Source organism: Aethalodelphis obliquidens, unplaced genomic scaffold (assembly GCF_003676395.1).
Source record: "Aethalodelphis obliquidens isolate GAN/ISIS:26980383/991018 unplaced genomic scaffold, ASM367639v1 scaffold30, whole genome shotgun sequence".
Taxonomy (NCBI): Eukaryota; Metazoa; Chordata; class Mammalia; order Artiodactyla; family Delphinidae; genus Aethalodelphis; species Aethalodelphis obliquidens.
In genome coordinates, this window is record NW_020837974.1 from 2130583 (window position 1) to 2145332 (window position 14750).

Genomic DNA, 14750 nt, shown 5'->3' on the forward strand with positions numbered 1-14750 from the left:
CATTCCCCAGACGTCCGACTAGAGCAGTTTCTTACACATGCTAGTGCTTTCTTCCAGAAACTCCCTCTATGCCCCTGTCTCAGTAAAGGCCTCACAGAATTCCACTCGATGGAGGGATCTTGCTTTCGAGGAGCATTTGTGTGGTTTCAAGTTTATTCCCATTAAAAACAATGCTACCGTTAACATCAGCGTGCACAGAAAGATGGACAAGTCTGCCTGTGAGATAATTCTTAGAAGTGGAATTCTTGGGTTGATTCACTTATGCTGGTACATATTGTCAAATCCACAGCGTATTAGACTACCTGCTTCCCGTTTCTCTCGCCAATACAACGTTTTATCAAGTGTTTTGATCTCTGCCAGTCTGACAGTGGAAAAAAGGCATCTCTCTGTTGTATTACTTCGCATTCGTTCATTGTAAATTGACTGGTCTGTTCATATTCTGCTTGTTCACATCCTTTAAGCATTTTTCTCTTGGGTCGAGTTCTCTAATTCTGGAGTCAGCAAACTGCAGTGGAGGGCCCACCCCTGCACTGCCCATCCTGCCCCACTGGCCAGATCCGGCCACATGGCAAGAACAGAGCAGAGCCGTTTCCACAGGGACCTTCTGGCTCTCAGAGCCTCAGGTATTTACTATCTGGACCTTTACAGAAGAAGTGTGCCGATTCCTGCACCTCCCTGATTTCCTCTGAGAGTTCTCTGTAAACTAAGGAAATAGCTCTCTCAGATAAATTCAGTTTTGCATCAAATTCGTCACTCTACTCTACCTCCTACCCCCAACTCTGTCCAAAATAACCAAGTCAGAAGTACCTTTAAAAGCAGAGCACTCTCATTTGGAAACACTTTGGTCTATGTTAATTTAGGGGTGGTGCTTTCATTTTACACACGTGGCCATTGAGGCTCAGAGCCACCGGTGACTTTCCCGAGGTCACACAGCTAGTACGCGGCAGAGCCGGGGCAGACGCCCTTTCTGCCTGGCTCCAGGTCCGTAGATCTTTCCACTTGGAGGAGCCTGCCTCTCAGTGGACGGGTCCAGCACCGGGGGATGGCGCTGACTGTACAAAGCAGAGTGTGACAGGTGTTGCTGTGGTACCTGCAGGATTTGTGAAGTATGTGGACAGAGCCTGGGGCCCCGCTCTGTCACCGCCACACTCGAGTATGAGGACGTACATTCCAGAGTTGGATTTGGGGTGAGAAGGAAGGTTACACCCCTGACACAGAAACCACCCGGGGAGGATGGAGCCCTTGCTCCGGCTCACCCACTTGTGAGGAGCTGGGAGGACCAGAGGACTGTGACATAAGACATGAGCCTGGGGAGCTTGACTGTGGGACTCGACCAGCGAAGACAGAGCGTTGTTGCCAGAGGCAGGAGCGGGGACCCTTCATTACCCCGCGGCACTGGCCCATTGCACCAATCTGACAGCGACCGTTATATTCTCAGAGCCCTGAACAAAACACAACCAAAAAGGTCACCCCCCTGGAAACAGTCACCCCATTAAAACCATCGACCCACAAGCAGGAGCTGCTCAAGGAGACTTCGGGGGAAGGTGTACGGGGCGTGTTCCTCGCGTGTGAAGCGCACAAGCCGTGTTCTTCCCATGCGCCGTGGCACGGGTGACGAGGCTGGCACCTGGGAATCTGCCAGTCTCATTTTCCTTTAGCAGAAAAGCGGTTTTAAGGGGCTTCCTTGATAGTCCTCTTTTCCTTTTCTTTCTGTTCCCGTATTTAAATCAATCAAAATGCTCCAGACCTCCTGGATAATGCAGTACGTCTACAGGGTAGATTTCCTTCAATCCTCTCGGCTGCCCTGGAAGATCAGGACTGCAGAGCAGGACACTAAGAAAGGAAGTCCACTCGGCGCGGGGTGGGGAAAGCCGCACTCCAGCCCCAGGTCCGGACCCGAGCGTCCATCCTCTTATCCTCCCCGGATCTCAGGGGTAACAGCAACGGGGAGAGTATAGCACATCTCGAGTTTGCTCATTTCATGCTTGGTGTAACTGACAAGACTGAAAAGAATCAGTATTAATATCCTGATTTCACTGGGGAGAGATGACTCCCAGAGAGCTGAAGGGATGACAGGCCGGCCCAGGTGGGCAGTCACGACGGGAAGCCGCGTCTGGGCCATAGCCCGAAGCTCCTTCCCACCCCCCGCCTCAGCCTCCGACCCGGAAGGCGGACCGTGGACCTCCTGAGGCCTTTCCCCCTTGATCTGACCTCTTTTAACCCAAGTTTCACAGATCTGGTCACACTCTGCGTCGGGGTGGTCATCTGGGCATTCCGGCCCTCGCGGGACTTCACCATCGTCCCGATTACCAGGACGCACTCACTGTCTCCAAGGCCAAGTGTGGGGACAAAGCAGGAGAGGACGGAAGGCAGTTTTAAACTCCTGGGAGGAGCTCTGTTTATCAGCATCTGGTGTCCCTTTTCACCATAATCACCTGAGCACTGGGACTCGATCTGGCCCTTCACGCATGAAGTGCTATCATCAGCAAACCAGGCACCGCAAGGTTTCCATTGGAAAGGTGGAGAAACGCATGTCGGAAAGTGGAGAAGTTAGTTGGGATGTTGCCCCACCAGCACAGTCTCAGCCTGGAACCTTCCACTGACTGCTGGACTCTCTGAGTCCCACCATCGCCCACACTCGCCTCCCGCCATCCTTCCTTCCCTCAATCCTTTCCTCTAGTTTGAGTCTCTGCCACCCTCTGGTCATGGCAACACGACTGTAGGGCCTGAACTATTTAGAGGAGGATGTCTGGGTCTCTCGTTCCTTCTGTGTGTCCCCGACGGTACCTGGTACAGTGTCACCCAGACAGTGCCCACTGAGTGATTCAAACAAGGGCCACCACCTTTAGAAGAAGAGTTAGGTTTACAAGTCATTTTAAAAGATCACATAGGGACTTCCCTGGTGGTGCAGTGGATAAGAATCCGCCTGCCAATGCAGGGGACACAGGTTCGAGCCCTGGTCCGGGAGGATCCCACATGTCGTGGAGCAACTAAGCCCGCGCGCCACAACTGCTGAGCCTGCACTCTAGAACTGCGAGCCACAACTACTGAGCCTGCGCTCTAGAGCCCGTGAGCCACAACTACTGAAGCCAGCAGGCTTAGAGTCCAGGCTCCGCAACAAGAGAAGCCACCGCAAGGAGAAGCCCGCGCACTGCAACGAAAACCCAACACAGCCAAAAATAAATAAAATTAAATCTTAAAAAAATGAAAAATAAAAGATCACATAAAGGATTAATGGATAAACAAACTGTGGTCCGTCCACACAATGGAATATTATTCAGCCTTAAAAAGGAAGGAAATTCTGACGCCTGCTACAACATGGGTGAACCTTGAGGAGATCATGCTCAGTGACATAAGCCAGACACAGAAGAACAAATACTGCAGGATGCCACTTACATGGGGTCCTAGAGGAGTCAAATTCATAGAGACAGAAAGTAGAAGGGTGGTTTCTAGGGGCTGGAGAAGGGGATGGGGAGTTGTTTAATGACGACAGAGTTTCAGTTCGGGAGGATGGAAAGTTCTGGAGATGGATGGTGGAGATGGTTGTACAACAATGTGAGTGTACTTAATACCCCTGAACTGTACACTTAAAAGTGGTTAAGATGTAAATTTTATGTCATGTATATTTTACCACAATTTAAAAAAAAAATCACACAAAGGAACATTTGTACACAGAGTCAGGACTGTACGGGCTGCTGGGACTGACAGACTTCCTTTTTGATATGGATGCTACTAAAATGCACAGCCATCCAAACCATTTTGCTGGGGTGTGAGGAGGCTGAGTCAGTCCCAGGCTCCCTTTGCCCTCTGACCAGCCCCGGCCCACAGCGGGGACCATCATTTCTTTACAGCTGCCAGGCGCTTAGAGAGAAGTGGAGACTCAGGGCAAGGACAGAAGTGGAACACTGTAGCTAAATTCCTGTCCTCGCAGTAACCTACGGCTCGGGACTTCCGGCACCCAATAACCACAGAGGAGGCACCCAATAATCGTCCAGTGATGGACCAACGTTTCTTTCCTTCCTTGGGAGGCTGGTAGCCTTTTACACTTTGTCAGGAGAAATTCTTTCCTACCACAAATCAAAGGTTTGGGGGCAGGCTGGGCACAGATGGGTCTGGTCCACAGGACCAGGTTTGTGGGGATGGTCCTCTGCAGACACTCGCCAGACCAGGTGCCAGGAAGCTGGGAGCTCCGACACACGCCCCGTCAAGCAGGCCCTGCTCCCTGCACCATAACTGTCTCCCTGGGGCCTCTCCAACTGTGCTCTGAACTCTGAAGGGACAGAGAAGCCCTCTCCCTTCCCCGTGCCGAGAGTTCAGGAGACCACGGGGGGCCCTTCCAGCCTGGGCAGTGTGCTGGGGGGGCGGGTCAGTGTCACGGGGGTGGGGACTTCAGGCACGAGGCCACTAGGACCTCATCCTGGCTTTGCGGGGAACCTGGGCCCCTCCTGGTTCCACACTCTCCCCATGGGAGGGGCTGTCCTTCCCCCTGCCCTCCCCTCCCCTCCCCTCCCAGGGGCTCCACCTTCTCGGGAGCCTCCGCGTCAGGCCCGGCTGTGGTCTGGAAACTTCCTGTCCTTTCAGGTCTTAGAAATGTTCTTTTCCTCCTTCTGGGGCAGGGGCACCGAGGGGCGCCCTGCCGGGCCCGCCCCCCTTTCATCCCTTTCTTCTCTGAGGGGCTGGGGACTTTGCCAGGCGGGGCCACCCAGAGACAGACGGTCCGAGAGGAACTCGGAGGCGGGATACAGGGAGATGGAAAGTGGAGATAAAGTTCTCCAAACGCAGGCGGAGAGAGGGAGATAGAGATGGAGCCAGAGGGGAAAGCGGGAAAGAGATGGTGAGAGAGGGATGGCGGTCCGGTAGCGCGGAACCAGAAAAGCGAGCCCCTCCTGACCCCCGCACGGCGCCGCGACTCTGCGCCGCCCGCCGAGGACCCCGGGCCCCCCGCGTCCCCCCCTCCGCACGACCGCGTCGCCCCAGCGCGCCCCCGCCGTCCCCCGTGTCCCCACCCCCGCGTCCGCCGCGCCTACCTGGGCCGCTCAGGCTCCGCGCAGGCCGCCGTCTTCCCCCCGGGGCCGCGGCCCTCGCTCCCCACCGCCCGGACCCTCCGAGGGGCGCAGCCGACCCAGGGGCTGCAGGGCCGGTAGGGGGCCGCGCGCCACACGGGCAGCAGTCCGGAGGCCAAAGGAGGCAAAAGAGAAAAAAGGAGAGAAAGTGTGTCACAGGCTGGGAGGGGGGAGGGGAATGCAAAACCCGACAGGAAATGAGACTAAAAAAAAATGCAAAAGGTTAGAAAAAGAGATAAGGAAGAGGGGGAGGGGAGGGGCGGAGCCTGGGTCCCGGCCGCGGGGAGGGCGGCGAGGAGGTGGGGCGGGAGGGCTGGGCCCGGGGCCGCGAGACCCCGGCAGGCCTGGGGAGGCCCCGCCCCGGGTCGCGTGCGGCTGGACCCCTGCCTGGGCCGCAGTCCCCAGCCGGCTCCGACACCAAGGCCGGCGAGCCCGGCTCAGAGCCCGGCGCGGCCGTGGGAAGGGACACCCCCTCGAAGGCTCTCCAGGCTCTGCGTGGGAGGGAGGTTGGAGCAGCTGCCCTCTCGGAGGAATTGGCCCCGTTTTGAAGAACTCCCAGAGGCGTCACTGCCATCTGCGGGGGAGGCTTTTCCCACAGAGAAGTGGGAAGCAAGGGATCCTGCAGCCTTGGGCACCCCCAGGGCTCTTCTCTCCCTCAGCCTCTGTTCCGGAAGCTTCCTGGGGCTTGCCTGGCGGTCAGCACACCTCCGAGGGCCGCACACACCCCTCCTGGACCCGTGATGGCGACAGTCTCTCACCCCGCTGCCTCTGGCCCTCCGCCCCCCCCCCCCCCCCCCCCGCGCAGTGCTCTCAGACTCAGCACCTGTAGGGGAAATTGAGACTTTTGGATGTCATCGGTTTAATAATTTGGCCCCAAAGCTGCGGCCCAGGCCCCTGGGTGTGTTACTCTCTCAGGGCTGTAAGGGGGGGAAGGTCCCAAGGGTTTTTCTGAATTATGAACTTAAAAATCTGGGCCAACCAGGCACATCCAGAGAACTTTGGGTTCTGCTCATGTACCGGTTTCCCCAGCCCCTGCACCTCTCCTTCTACTCTGCCTCAGTGACCCTTGACTTCTGTCCCTCCCTCACCTCTTGATTCCCCCCATTACAGCTGGAGAACATTCCCTCCCGTTTCGTGTTGTAAGTTCCTTGAGCTCCTGGAGGGAAAGGCGTTCAATAAGTTAAGCAGCTAAGCACGAAGATCAACAAATGATGGTGCTGTGGTCCAAGCACAGGAGGCTAAAATCTTGGCGGTTTTGAGGAGTGCAGTTGACGGTTGCACATGGGCCAGGAACTAAAGGAGACATGAGTTTGCTTTCTGCACAGCATGTTCAAAAACTTAATCAGGAACCACAGAGAGAAAGTTCCTAAAATAAATGCCAAGGCCCACAGCATCCAGGTCCTCCATCCCCAGTGACTCGCTGGGGACCTGGGTGGAATCTCTCCTGCACTTGGTGAACCTTTAAATCAGCCCGTGTAGTTTTGGAGGGGAACTCTGGTTTTCCTCATGCAGGGTACGAAGGGCAGGCAGGCCTTAAGTCAACAACAAAAACTGATAGAAATTCTGCAAAAATGCTTGATGAGTTTTCATGAAGCGAACACACCCAAGTTACCAAGACAGAGAATTTTGCGCCCCAGAGCTCCGCCTTACGCACCCCTACTTGTCAGCCCCTCACCCCACCAAGGATAAACCACTTTCTGACCTCCAGCAGCATAGGTCAGTTTTGCCAGATGTCTTGTCTCTAAAGTTCAGAAAGTTTATATAAATGGAGACATCCTTAGATGCCCTTCTGGGTCTAGCTTCTTTCGTTCAATAGTATGTTTTTCAGATTTAGCCATGGGATTACATGCAGGTATGGTTTCTTGAAGACATGTTGTCTCTTTTCCTCCCCAACACCTTATTGGACTTTTTAAACATTCGGAAGAGTTAGAAGGCTTGTGTGGTGAATACCCGTATATCCCACCACCTAATTCTACAATGAACATTTTGCTCTATTTTCTTTACCACATACAGACCCATCTGTCCCCTCTAGCCGTCGATCCTTCTTTTTTGTTTTTTTGATGCACTTCAAAGTTGATGACATCAACATACTTCACCTTTAAATACTTTATCATGCATATCATTAACTAGAGAGATTTTTTAGGTGAAATTTATCTACAGATTTTAATGATATCATAAAATGAGTTTTGACAAACGTATACACCGTGTAACCCCAATCCCTGTGAAGATATAGAACTGTGTGGTCCAGTACGGCAGCCACTACCCACACTTGAACATGTGGCTAGTGTGAATAAGGAACCGTATTTTAAATTCCATTTAATTTTAATTAAAATCTAAAAACAGCTACTCAATTCTGTTACTGGAAAACTTTTAAGTATGTTGGGAGCATCCTGAGTATATTAATCTGCTTTTTCAACTGTAAATTTTATAAAAGCTAAATACAGGTGAAGTATTTTCAAGGAAAATTGAGGTGCTATAAGCGTAAAAACTGCACCAGGCTTTGAAGACATGGTCCGTAAAAAGGAATGCAGGACATCCCACTCATAGTTTTGATATTGATTGCATGTTGAAATAATAATATTCCGGATATGTTGGATTCAATAAAATATTGAAATGAATTTCATGTTTCTTTTTTAATGTTGCCACTAGAAAATTTTAAATTTTACATTATATTTTTATGGGACAGTATGGATATAATGTAGAACACTACCATCACCCAGGAAGTTCCCTCCTGCCCAGGCATGCCCTTTTAAAACCTGATTCTTCTGTGACCCCAGGGCGAAGGTGATTCGAATGTCTTTGAAGGACGATAGTTCGAGACTACAAACTAAATGCAAACATTCACCTCCTCTTTTGGAAACCTGCTGGAATGACAGCAAAGAACAGTGGGCGATGAGTTAATCCAGGTGCTGGGAAAGTAAGCGAGTGGACAGGTGAATAGAAGGCAGGTGAACAGAGGCCCCAGCTCAGAGCGGGCAGGGGGAAAGGCGGCAGCAAAGATGGGAGTGGTTCTCTCACTGGGAACCCCACAGATCTGTTGGGTTTGAGGGTAGAGCAGGGTGGCATGAGGGGCAGACACTGAATGATGGATGGATGGAATTGCTGAGTGTAGAGTTCCCTGGGCACTCCCCGCCTCTGACCTTCCACCGTGCGCCTTAAGCTTCTCCCTTAGGCGAAGCCAGAGAAGTATTTCTAAGGACACCTGCTCTGAGGGAGGGTCAAGGGCTCTTGGAATGAGGGCAGCGGCCCAAGGAGACCCCTTCCCATGTGACATTTAGCAGAAGGGCAGCCTGCCTAGACCTCTCTCTGCCCGGGCCCCCTAGGGCAGTGCTTTCTGAACTGTGTGTAGTGAAAGACATCCTCCATCCCCCAGCCTTAAGAAAAATTCTGATCTGTTACAGACTGATACTTTTGTAAAATATAATAAAAATGAATTTAGAAAATCGATTTAAAAATAAGATGCTCAAGGTACAGGCCCGCTGATTGCACTTGGTTATCGTGGCAACGTCAAAACGCTGTAAAGGCTTCTGGGTGCTCAGTCTTGATTTCTGTTCTCATCGCACTCGTCGAGGACTAGCGCGCAGGAGGACACGGGTCCACGGGCCAGATTTTGCGTGGTGCGGCCCTGGAGGGAAGGCAGCCTGCTGCCCTGCCCTGAGAGCCCAGCCAGCCTCTCTACGAGGAGGTCGGGGAACGTCAGTCACCCTGGGCCTTCGCAGAGATGGGCAGAAACCAGCAGCTTGAAAGTGAGGGATCCAGATGAACAAATAGGACAACTGTCTCCCAAGGGTGGAGAGGAAATGGGTAGCACTGGGAAGGGAACAGAGTATAATGATCCGAAACACCCTCTAATGAGTGTCCTCGGAGAGAGGCAAGCAGAAATCACGCCCGTAAAATAGGAACAGATTGCTATGCAATGGGCTGCTCACGGAAATTAAAAATACAGTTGCCGGGGCTTCCCTGGTGGCGCAGTGGTTGAGAGTCCGCCTGCCGATGCGGGGGACGCGAGTTCGTGCCCCGGTCCGGGAGGATCCCACGTGCCGCGGAGCGGCTGGGTCCGTGAGCCATGGCCGCTGAGCCTGCGCGTCCGGAGCCTGCCTTCCGCAACGGGAGAGGCCACAACAGTGAGAGGCGCACGTACCGGGAAAAAAAAAAAAAAAACAGTTGCCAAAATAATAGGAAAAATAAATAAAATTTAATAGAAGGGCTGGAAGAAGACGTCTGTCGAGTGTGTCTCCTAGGCTGGAAGCCAAAACAAATGAAACCCACCAAGACGGGAAAAGTACGAGAGAAAAGTTGCGACATAAATCATCAACACGAAAAGTTCCTTGTCCACTTAGAAAGCGTTCCAGGGAGGAAAGGAGAAACTAGAGGGAGGAGTTAATCATGAAATGATAATAATATTTACCAGAGCTGCAGACTGACATGATTCTCCACAGTGAGAGGGGCCAGCGAGAAGCAATGCAATAAATAAAAAAAGACCTGCCTCTAGATACATTCTCATGAAATTTCAGGAGAGAAAAGGAGAGGACGGATAATGAGAAGATTCTGAGACCTTGTAGCCGGGCGTGGGAAGAACACTGATGCCGAGGCTCAAATGGGGCTCAGGGTTCTTACCAGCAACACTGGATTGTCTTCCAGCGAGGAGATAATGAAGTCACGCTTCAACGTTCTCACGAAAACTTTCTTTAAATGTAGAGCCCTGTATTCAACCAAATTTTTGATCGAGTGTGAGAGCGAAATAAACGCATTCTTCGACATGCAGGGGCTTTGGGAGTTTATCCCCCAAGCACTTCTCCAGAAATACAATTACTTTTCTTTTTTTTTAACTTTTAAAAAAGTGTTTGTTATGGGAAATTTCAAAAATAAACAAAACTAGAGAACATAACATAATGAAGCCTCATGTACCCCTAAGTCAGTTTCAACAATTATCAACTCATTACCAATCTTGTCTCTGCTCCAACACACTTCCCTCCATTTCCAGATTATTTTGAGTCACGTCCCAAATATCATATAATTTCATCTGTAAATATATAGGCATACATATGAAAAGAAGAGGATACTTGAAAAACAAAACAGTGACTTCCCTCGTGGTCCAGTGGTAAAGAATCTGCCTTACAATGCAGGGGACGCGGGTTCCATCCCTGGTCGGGGAACTAAGATCCCGCATGCCGCAGGGCAACTAAGCCCGCGTGCCACAACTGCTGAGCTCGCACGCCTCAACTAGAGTGCCCGCGTGCCGAGAACTACAGAGACCACGGACTCTGGAGCCCGCGCCACGACCTGAGAAGGGAAAACGCCATAACTAGAGAGAAGCCTGCGTGCCACAATGAAAGATCCCACATGCCACAACAAAGATCCCGTGTGCCACAACAGACCAAAATAAAGTAAATAAATATTTAAAAAATAAAAAGGTTTTAAAAAAAACACCCATGGAATGTATACTACCCACAGAGTAAGAGTAATGTATATTGTGGACTCTGGGTGACTATGATCTGTTGTTGCAGGTTCATGTACCGCTCTGATGGGGAATGTTGATAAAGTGGGAGGCTGTGCATGTGGCAGGGGCAGGGGCAGGGGAGAAGAACAATTACTTGAGAAGGTACTGCAATGAAATGAAAAAGAAATCTAGGGAAGAGAAAGACATGGGATCCAGGAAAGAGTAAAATAAATCCATGAAAATAATAAAAAGGAATAGCAACTATGCAGGAGGCCTAAAAAAAAAGTCAGGATGTATCTGAGCTTTCAGTCAGATCCTCGCCACCCAAAGAACTGGAAAGCACTGTGAAGTTACTGGATTGGACAAAGTATGACGTCAGATGGATCTGAAAGGCGTATTTGGTGAAAAATGGTCATTTCTAAGGGATTGAACTAGGAAGGAGCGAGGCGGGTCAAAGGGTCTTCACCGGATGTCCTTCTATACCAGAAACGGTGTATTTCCATACTGTGTAATTCTTTTGTAATAAAAATAAATCACGTCTACAAGAAACGGGTGGGAGAAGCCAGGAGGGAACCGATCAGTTTAGTTCCCATGTCTCCCTGCGTTCAAGTTATGATCTGAGCCCCTGCTGGGGTCGCAGGGTTGCTCACACCACCGGATGTATGTTCAGAGAAAACCTCTATTGTATCTGGAAGTTATCCTGTCTTCCTTCTGGGTCCCCCTCCACATTAGTAGGAGAAATAAAACTTATAGCTCTATCTGCCTTAAAATATAGCCCAATCCAGTAACTTAACAGTCCTTTTAGGTTTTCTGGAATAAAAATGTTTAGTCTTTCCTACGGCTGCCCCTCCCTCTGTGCTCCCCACAAGATGCACCCGAGTGTGAGGGAGGAAAGTGGCTTGGAGGACCTGAGGACCACGAGGAAGACGTCTCTTTCATGCCTGGTTGCCCCTCACCCTGCGGGAATTCAGGGGTGACCTCCAGCTCCAGGAGGGTCCTGGTCTGCTTCCCTCTTGACTTGGGTGAGCATCTGCCGTGGTCTTACCCAGCCCGAAGGCCCCCTGCAGCCTCTTCCCCGGGGTCTCCTCGAGTGCTGTAGCAGGCTCTCACTCGCCATCCGTGCCACCTGTCACGGGGGAGCTTGGGACGAGCTTGGGAAAGCCCAGGCTTCAGATCTCTCTGCGCAGGACAGGCTGCGGCAATCAGGTTTCGCAAGGGGCAGACCCACAGCCACGCCTGAGAGAGGTCCTTTCAGTATCCCCTCTCTGTCCCCTTTGTGCAACTATTGGGACAGCTCCAGGAGACCCCACTTTCCCAAACGTGGGGCCGGGGGGCTGAAGGGGAAGGTGATCCCAGCTGGAGTCTAGCCTGATCCCTCTGCGAGCACTGGAGCTTGGGGTTGGTTAACCACTGCCTGAGGGCTTCCAGGGGGAGGTGTGTGTAACAGGGCTTCTCTCAAGAGGGGGTCACCTTGAACCAGCCTCTCAGAAACGGAAAGGACAGAACAGCAGGGAGCCGTGTCACAGCTGCCTAAGTGGAGGCAGGTCATGAAATTAGTTCCGTTCCTGGAATTGTCAGCTCTGTTTGCTGCGCCCCCCTTTCTCACTCTTGGTCCCCTGTAGGTCTCAATAAGTCTGCCAAACGCTCCGCATCTTCAGTTTTCCTCCCCGCTGAAAAATTTCCGCTGTACACCGCAGCTGCAGAGTTTTCTGTGCCCCAACAGGAGATCAGAAACGGGAAAAATGAGAGATGGGATTTACCCAGAGCCATATCTTAGCTCCGGTCATAACGCTGTGTTTTGAGATGTTTCTGTGTTGCCTTGAAAGCAAAATGGAATGAGACCAGGAACCCAGGGCAGGAGGTGGTTCTGTGCTCCCCTCTCTTAAATGACCCCTCCTTTGCTGGTACTACCCCTCCGGCCACCCCACCCCTCCAGAGAGCACTCTCCTCCTGCGAAGGCTACCTTCACCGCCCAGAAAATCCTTCCTTATCAGGGGAACAGTCACACGCTTGGGACAGCAAAAAGGTATTTCACAAACTATTGATCTGAGAATATATTGCTTTTTTCCCCGATGCCACCCCTTACTGCCATTCTATGTATTAATACCACCCCCCCCCGCAACCCACCCCTACCGCAAAGTAGCATCGAGAGCAAAGCAGAGCCTACCAGGCCTTTAATTATGTTTTACGTACTTTGTACTTTATGTTCTTACTGTTTTTGCTGCCCCTTCGAGCTCATTCCTCTTAGTTTCAGATTTTTTTAACGCCATCTCCCTACAGAGAGCTGATTCCGGAAAGGCAACAGTGTATCCGTTACCCCACACGAATAAAAGACAACCCACTGAAAGGTCCACCTTTTGGTGAACACCTTAAATGACCCTTGACTTGTTTTTTATTTTAATTCTTTTTTTGTTGGATGTGCCTCTTCATGTGAGTTTTATTTTTTAAGAACAAAAGAGCAACAAATAACGGTTAACAGCAAAGATCATAGTTCTTTCTAAATGGAGGATCGTATTTATTTATTTTTCTTCTTTTAAGCATGGCTTAAATCCAGGAGGAAAACGTCCCCATCTGTAGGCTGGTAATGTACGTTCAGTAGTGTTCAATTGCTTGAGTTATGAAAAATGATGAAAGCCATCTAAATATCTCATGGGGGAAGATACCTTGAATTGCACTCTGAAAACAGTACTGGTGGGGAGACATTTCTGCGTGACATGTGCAGAAGGATGGTGGGCCCATTGTTGCAATGAGCTTGGGCCTTTTTGGTCTAAGCCCAGGAGGGCGGGTTCGGGATGGGCCCTGGAGGCGCCATCTCGCGCAGGAGGCCGATGTCGAGAAAATGCAGAACCATCCCAGTCACTGCGCCCTCCTGCATCCTGTCCATCTTTCCTCTCCAAGGGGATGGATGACAGTCTCTGAAACTTGACCGCCATTTTTTTTCTCGGTCAGTCAGCGTTAGGGTAATTGGCACGTTCCATCCATTTTACAGCGTGGGGTACGTGCTGGCGGCGCTATATAAATAGTGAATAATCTCAGTAATGCCCAGAAACGTGTGTGAGCGATTGCATCGAGCACATACGGGAGGCTTTGTTTGTCTTCAAGGACTGTATTACCAGCATGCAACTTTGAAACGCTCTGGGTTACCTGAGGCCTGAGACGTGCTGCATCAGGTAGGAGGCCGTTCCTCTCGGCACGGACCTCAAGCGTGGCCCAGTATTTGCTTTAGGTCCCCCTGTTTGAAAATGGAAAATATTTAGCTCTGCTCGTCCATCACCATGCCTGCCAATTGCTTTTTTTCCCTTCCCCTTGCTTTTAGAGAAAGCATCTAGAAACACCCAAGCAATCTAAGTGGCTCTGAGCATCTAGAAACACCCAAGCACACAACGTTTGAGCAGGAAGTTCAGGGCTCATTAAAAATACGAATGTTGTAACTTATGGAATTGGCCGCTTTAAACACAGTCGTCTACACACCAGTGGTTCTCCAAATGTTTTATAGTAGTCGGGGTGTTTATGAGGCATCTCTCAATATCTATCTGCATATCACACTTCAGTATATTTCCCCAAGGTCCAGCTGGGCACGGCGTCCGCAAGACCACTCCAGCCAATGAGGAGGCAGTCAGCCGCCCATGACTGATGTGAAAAGCACCTGTCCCTTTATCAATGTCGACACCAACGTGTGGCAATTGTGTGACGACTATTTAGAAGAATTATATGCGTTTCTGCCCGTGCATATATGCTATCCTTTTAGCTTAAGCCCCCGAATTGTTTACATTCTATAAAATTAAGTGCACTGTTACCTACTTGGAACTTAACTGTGCGTAGAGTGTTTGGAAGATTTTTCTCTGACCTTTGATTTTCTTAATCAAAGAATTGTGTCCATTGGAAACGTTTGTACGGAAATGGCTGAGTTGATTGTGTAAGAACATGGAGAAACTGTACCACTGCTAATAAAAGGTTAGTTGAGAGAGCAAATAGGAGGGGAGGAAATGTTCCAAGGAGGAAGAAAGAAATTTTCTTTCTTTGAAGAAAGGAAAGAATGACTGGAAGTGAGATCAAGAATGAACCACTCTAGGGTTGATCATACAGAAGCAAACGTTGGGAAGAACCAATAAGGTTCAAAACTATTCAGCCCAAAGGACCGAGGCCACGAGATAAACACCAAATAAATACACTAACCACTGCCGAGGTGGAAGGGCTTCGTCTCCATACTGTGTGAGCCGCCCATCCTGAGAGCTGTAAGATGGGAA

At 50.7% G+C, this 14750-nt stretch overlaps 1 protein-coding gene across 7 annotated transcripts in view; it reads right to left on the reverse strand.

Moving 5' to 3' along the window:
• CARD11 (caspase recruitment domain family member 11) overlaps positions 1–5251 on the reverse strand; it is a 107615-nt gene extending 102364 nt beyond the window's left edge. For 5 of the 7 annotated variants that reach the window (XR_003436936.1, XR_003436937.1, XM_027125640.1 and 2 more), the window contains exon 1: positions 5028–5251. The gene's annotated coding sequence lies outside the window, so the exon portion shown is untranslated. The remainder of the gene's footprint in view (positions 1–5027) is intronic. The other 2 variants (XM_027125643.1, XM_027125642.1) reach the window with 2 other exon arrangements.
• Between the last annotated feature and the right edge of the window lie 9499 nt (positions 5252–14750).